Source organism: Nannospalax galili, unplaced genomic scaffold, assembly GCF_000622305.1.
Source record: "Nannospalax galili isolate Female #2095 unplaced genomic scaffold, S.galili_v1.0 scaffold1181, whole genome shotgun sequence".
Lineage (NCBI taxonomy): Eukaryota > Metazoa > Chordata > Mammalia > Rodentia > Spalacidae > Nannospalax > Nannospalax galili.
In genome coordinates this window covers 568447-575997 of record NW_008345687.1, presented here as the reverse complement: position 1 = coordinate 575997, position 7551 = coordinate 568447, and positions in this window count along the sequence as shown.

Sequence of the window (7551 nt, the reverse complement as noted above, 5' to 3'; positions counted from 1 at the left end):
CTTCACACTCTTTACTTCCATATTATGAGTTGAAAGGGATAAGAAGGATTAAGAAAAATGTAAGGCTCCTATTTACTCTTTTGTAAACATTTCAAACCAGGTTTGCCTTCACCATACACAAAGAGGCCAAGGCAAGGGGCTTACTTTTTGTGTGAGAAGTTTGTGCATGCTGCAGAAATCTGTGGCTGGGCTCTTGAGATGGCCTGTTTAAGGCCAGAGGTCTCCTTTCTCCTGGAATTCAAAGGTCTGGATGCAGGAGAGAAGCATGCAGGGAAGGCTCAGTCGCAAAAGGTCGGAGCTGGCTCCTCATCTGAGGCAGATATCATCACAGGGCAACAGGGGGTCTCAAGATCTGCGGGTTAAATTTCCTGCCTATCTTTAGGGGCCTTCAGACTTTCAAAAATGAATCCTTTTGATTGACTCTGTCTCCTAATCTGGAAGATAAACTCAGAACATTTACCAGTTCTCAGCACTGCTTACCAGGCCGTGTCTTAGCACCAAATTGTGAATTTTGTCTTTGTGACCTTTCCAATCTTCCCTTTTTACCTGCCCACTTGGTAGCTCAAGTTGTCCTCCTTCCCACTCCAGGGAAACTTATGTCAAAGTGTTTGGGATTGTGATGGATTTAAAGAGATCGAATCATTCAACCTTTCCATTTCCAGAAGAGAAAACTAAGATCTAAAGAGGCTATATGATTACACCAGGGCTATGTTTTTAAATCCTCTTGGAAATTTCAATAAAGGCACCATAGTTCCTTATTGATGCTGTGGAATTGTGGCTAACTTTTTATATGTAGATCAAAACACTGCAACTTGATGCCAGCTACATCATTTTCAGGTATGCAGTTGCAATGCCGATGGATTTTAAGGACTTGAAATTTCTTACATATATGTTATCTCAATCATCTCTTTAAAAACTTGGTCAAAGGCTTTTGGGATATGAGCCAACATTTCAAACAATTTAGAGGGTAAATGTAGCAATTTTTTTCTACTTGGGGATCTAGTGCATGTCTTGAGGAGCTGAGAGCACAAGCAAACTGATTGCGAGGCAACACGGGTGGGACTTCGATGCCTCCAGTTCTGCAGAGGACAAAGACAAGTGTACAGGAGGCTACTGTGAAAGCTCGCGTCATTTGCTATGCAGGATAATCACATGGCTATGGCTTCTTAGGACCAAGATGCAAAAATGGATAAATCGAGAAGCAGGGGCATCTGACCAAGGAACCTGAGAGGTTATAAATCTTGTTCAAGGCAGCTATTACCATGACCTCAACATTTTTTGCAATCTACTTGATGCAAAATGGTTCCTGGGAGGCTTCTACTTGCCACATGAACTCCAGCGTTTCTGCCCAGCCACACTGGGAACTGTCTGAATAGGTAACTCAGGGAAGCATTTCATAACAGCACATTTGTGTCACAATTTGGGATTGCATTCCTGCTCCTAATGTAAAGATTTCACTCACTAAATTGGTCTTCTCAAGTTCATTTTATTATAGTTTTTCTTAAAACAAAGTTAGATAATTTTTATAAATAATTGAAACCATGTTCTTAAAATGAGAAATAATTTCTCTATTAGAAATATTAAATTATCAATGGGATATGTGATTCTTGTAAATTAGTGATTATTTTGCACTTTCTTTAAATCTTTTTGAAAAAGAAGGCGTTCAAGTTGTGGGTTGACATGGTAACACCCAATTGAGCAGCAGAGCATTCAGTTGTCCTCCTTTTCCGTGACAGAACCTTTCTCTCCTTTACGTAGTCACACCTGTTGTTAGCACCTTTGAGTAATCTGGTACACATTTCAAGAACTCATCTTTAAAGAAGTAATGGGTTATTCATGGTTTGAATTTGAAATATCCCAGTTGTTCTCATGTCTTGACAGTGTAGTCTACAAAGTATGGTGCTGTTTGGAAGGCTGTGGAGTCTTTAGGAGGCTGGGCCTGGCTAATAGAAGGTTATTAAGTGCCCTGGCTGGTAGGTTACTAGGTCCTCTGGCTGGTAGAAGGTTACTAAACACTGATCTTTGAAAGTTACTCTTTCTCCTAGTTCTGCCCTGTTTTCTGTGCTTCCCTGTTGGCCACGATGCAAAGCATTTTTATCACCATCAACTGCCCCATGCTTTTCCCATCTTAATACTGTAAAGTGCACCTTCTGAAATCAGGAGCCAAAACAAACCTTTCTTCCTTTGAGTTGCTCCTGTCAGGTATTTGGTCACAGGGATGAAAAAGTCTAATAATGAGTACAACTCTTTTCAGTAATATTTGAAAGGTAAGCACATATATTGAGAAAGAAAATGAAGCCTGTCAAAGAAAGGTCCTAGACCTGAGGTCCATCATCTGTCTGAACTGGAAGGGCTTGTGTTACTGGTATTCATATTATTCTGACCGAGGCAACTTTTTTCCCAGTGTCTTACAGCATGGAACCTTACGTATGGAACCTATGCTAGGTCTAACCCTGTGGATCAGATGCTGCACAGAAGAACCTGATGCACTCTAGCACAAACAGGAAAGACAGTGGCCTACTTGTCTCTAAAAACAGCAGGAACTTCTACTGAGATGAGTCTAATTGTTGAGCCATGGAAAGGTTTCCAAGCTTTGGACTACCAAGGGCTGACTTCTACTGTGTCAGAATGGAAAACCTGAGCATGTTCCCATCACTAGCTAATGTCAGCATGCTGACTTCATTGGATGGCTGACGATGAGTTTCTTAGAAACCCTGTTCTGAGTAGGCAAGGCTGTCAGCATGGATAAAGTCGGTGCTTTGGACCTTTCTTTTCTAATGAAGAAGCAGGGCTATATTTAGATCAGGTGTTATACTCTTTAAAAAATTTTAGTTTTTAATTTCTTTGTTTTTTTGAGAATGGTCTGTGTAGCCCTGGATCATCTGGAATGCACTGTGTAGACCAGATTGGTCTCAAACCTACGGAGATATGCCTGCTTCTGCCTTCCGAGTACTGAGATTTAAGGTCTGTGCCACCACATCTGACAAGAACTCTTAATCTAAAGGTAGCTAAGGTAAGTTTAGGTCTAACACTTCTAATTGCTGATGTGTTTTTTTGGCTAACTATGCCACACTTCCCTTTCCCTTTATTTCTTATTTGTGTGTGTGTGTGTGTGTTTCCTCAAAATTAGCTTCTGTGCCTGGAGAAACAAAGGGAGAAACCCAAGCAATCTGAATTCTTAGAATTTGTCTCTGCATGATATGCAGTATGGCGACTCTCTACCTGTGATATGTCAAGCCAACATATAGCTGGGTTTCAAAGGAGAGCACAATACTCCCACTGTTGGGATTTTTATAATCTAAGGTGAAGAAAAATAGACAAATTCACAAGCATTTTTTTTTATGAAGGGTAAACCCTCCTGAATGATCCAATAGAGGTTTGTTAGCATGGAGGACAGGGCTCTGACTTCCACGTGTTAAGCAAATTCAATTTTACAGCTGCTCAGCTTGTGTATGATCTTGGACAAATTATTTATCATCTAGCAGCCTCAGTTTTCTAACGTGAGAAACTACAGCTATAACAGTGTATTTCAGAGTTCATGAGAGGAATAGATAAACTAAATTATGTTATGGTTTCTTACTTTTTAAAAACGAGCGCCTGTTATAAACAAGCCTTATAGCAGAGTAAATGATAGCTCTTATTATAAGTAAAATACAAGAGAATGGGGGAGATGAAGCACCGTGTCCTTGAAACAGTTAAAACTAGCTATTTCCATGGAGAATTGCAATTGAAGGCTACCTAGAGGAAGCTTTGACTTCTGCATACTGGTAAGTTATGCAGGTTTTACATATCTGTTCAGTCTGTTACTCAGTGACAAACTATGTACTTACAGTGGCAATTAAAGCAACTTAAGGTACCAGTGTAATACATCACAGACACCTCTGCAAGGAAACACAGCCGCTGTACATAATTTTAGACAGTTATGATGTTATGAATATTTTAAGACTGAAAAGTGAAACACCACTAAGGTGTAGTGCTATTACCTTTATACACATATCTCAGAAATCTAAAACTCTTTTCAGGGAAGGTCTCTTAAAAGCTCTATGGTAAAGGAAGATGTCTTTCCCTCTTCCTTTCATCTGAGTGTGATGACCACCGAGTGAATTTTGAAACATTAAATACACACATAACATCACTTCCAATGTTTAAAAACCTGAAGCTGTCTTTGTGTGTTGTGTGTATGTGTGTGTGTGTGTGTGTGTGTGTGTGTGTGTGTGTGTGTATGTGTGTGTGTGCATTACCACTGTGACCAGGCTGTGGCACAGAAGGGCAGATAATGTTAATAAATATCTGTTTCCTTAAAGTTCGTCTAGGGAGACGTTTAACAGGTAAGCCAGGCACTTTCATGGACTCTATTGCCACAAGAATTACCAATGATAGAAGATACCACGAGAAGTAGGTTTGTTTTAGGTTGTGGTCGAAGCAGAGGAACTCACCTTCCTGAGAAATTAATGGAGTCTTTCTATCTTGCTGGCACGACCACTTCATCATTCATATGACTAAACAGACAATCAATTTAGTGGCAATGTATGGGAATGAAGGCAAAGAACAAATAAGCTATGAGTGATGAGAACCGAAAAATCAAAACCTCCCTCCCTTATTCTTTTTTAATGGCTAATACCAACAGGGACAAGACCAGTAAAAAGAGGTTAATGAATTGCCAAGATCCTTTAGAAAGTGATTGACTGGTATTGAAGCACAGTCAAATCAGTCATAAATATTTACTTTTATTAGCAACAGTGGGTTGCCTGTTATTTTTGATTGATTTTTTTAAAGCAGGCAAAAATCTACCACTGTGACTATTATCAAATGTTTCCAATTTTGTCAATATTTCCTTGCTCTAAACAATTCCAGAACACACATAGCCTCCTAAACCCTTATTTGAAATGTAGTTTTTCAGCACAATTTCCAAAGGGTTACAAATGACAAGGTAAAGTGAAGTTCTTTATATAATTAAGAATAATTATAATCTTTTCATTTTGACATTTGTTCCAATGGATAGAATGGCAGCAATTGTGGGATTAATGTTCTTTGATAATCCATATTCCACTGACATTGACTTGCTAACCTGCAGTTGTGTCATCTGCTTTACCAACTGAAAAGGAGGCATGATAGAAACTCCTTAAAAGCATTCCAGTCAGCGCAGCGAAGACCAGAACTGGAGGAGCTAACAGGCAACGCTGCTCAGCAAAATTGCTCTTTGTGTCATTGAATAAAATGCTGTTTTATTTTGGTAAAATGCAGTTGGATGTAAAGGCATTTCCTGAAATTTGTTGTCTGGTCATCAGAAAGATGGAGATCGCTTTTAACACAGTGTTTGTAACATTAAGATCCAATAATTCAATTCGAAGGAACCTAACAAAAGGAATTTCTTTCAGATAACAACAAAGAGTTAACATTTCCCAGGGCGGACAAGTTTCCAATTCAATTAGTTTTAATGAACCTTCTGCTCACTGGTTACTGAACTAGAAAGAACAGCAATAAATGCCCAGAGGAAAGAGAGAGAGGATATTAAAGGAGGGTTAGTGTATAGTATATAAATTTCCAAGTTGACTAAAAGAGTAGCATTGATGTAGTTTTGGGAGCTAATGCCACAGAATCAGACCCGTCTGCTGAGTTTAGTGCATAGGGCAGCAAATCTCAGCCAGTTGTTCCGTGCAATGAAACAAACACACCAGTGTACAGTCTCTGTCTGATAATACAATAGACGATGCAATAATATAGTTCCTTAAAAGAGAATATTCCACAAAGAAACATGAATTTTCTTGCCATCAGAAAAGTAGAGCTGGTAATTTATGTATGTTTAAATTTCGTGTATATTTATACATGCACATATAAATATACATTTATCTTTCATATATTTTTCCAAAATGTTAATAGATCTTTTTTAGTTTGCATATAAGAAATTATGTATATATTTACTTCCATAAGAAACAGAGAGACATAAAATTATGAAAGCAAAAAGCTGCCACACATAAAGCAATTTCCTGTTGAGATTCAGAGACTGAGTTTTACCCTAAGAATTTAATGGATTTCATATTTTTATTTGATTCTGATTATCACCTTAAACCTGTACTCTAGCACAGCAAACTTATATTTCTAGGATCAAGCTGCAAGTCATACTGTGGTTAAACATGACTACCCTCACAGATATGATTGTATAAATATACAAATCCACCCCAGTTAAATATTTGAAATAAATAATAGAGTCCAGCCAGAGCCTCTGCATCTATTATTGTTTCAAGTCAGCATTGTCCGGTATTTTTCCATTTGGTGAATTTTAAAAGAAATCTGCCTTTCTGGCTGCACTGTCATTACACTGAACCATTGTTTTATTCTTAGTTGCATTCTCATTCCCAACAACAAGGCTTTAGCTGGATATGAAATGTTCTGAAAAAAAGTCCTAAGTGCCTGACCCTATATACGCTATATTGCACAGACATCACCTAGGCTTGAGGTGCTCTTTTTCCCATGCCAGTGTGAAAAGTGCACAAATGTATTCTGAAGGCAACCAGCAGCTTGCATCATCAGCTAGTTTCATAAGGATCATATTTGAGTATATGGATGCAAATTTGATCAGAAGGTACACATTTTAGTGATGCATTATTTTCCCTTGCAGATGCATTTGTTTGACTGGATTAAGACTCAGACATGTGACTGTGGATGGCTGTCTTGTCTGTGAGCACTTGGATTTGACCCACAGCATCTGAGTGAGTTTTGAGAGGAAAAAACTAGATTTTTTTTTTTTTTTTTGCTTCATAGTCATCATCAGAGCAAATGAGGATGGCAGAGAAAAGAACTAAACCCAGTGCGAAGCTCTGGCCGAGCCACATAATGTTTCTTCATAACCGTTGAAGGAGAATACCATATAGTCAAGAACAACAGTGAAAGGAGCCAGCTTCCATCTTCAGTCACATAGTGTGTGTACATGCTCGACCACCCCACTGAGGCACTGGCCCCTTTCATATGTCACAGTTATTAAAAATTTGAAATTATTCACAGGCCCTTTATTTTTTAGTACTGCATTTTTAACACCAAACTATCCACTCATTGCATACTTCCTAAGAGATGATTGCTTTAAACAGGCAGAAAGGAAAAAGAACAAGAAATCAAATGACATGTAGGGCACGAATTCTAGCCTAAGTCTTTAGCCTTACAATTATCTCTGCCCTGGCCACATAGAAAATGATTACAAATAACTCTAATGTAAAAGTTATCTATCTCCAGTGGAAAGAGTAGACTATAAGGATAACCACTTTGAAAATGTAAATAGTCATCGTGCACAAAAGAAGCTGGAGTTTAAATTTTTATTTCCAATTTGAACACTTGCTTTACTTTGTCTTATATTCGTTTGAGGGTCTTGTTGTGCATTAAGTGACTGGTAGGATTTTCAGGATTACTGAAAAGAAAGGATAGGGAAGTATAAAATTCACATTTACTCTTTGCTGCAGTCTAAAAAATAATCCTTTAGGGAAAGGAGAGATTCTTCATCAAATGATGCCTGAAATATAAAGTGCGATTATGAATACATCAGTGGAAAACAAGCTGCCG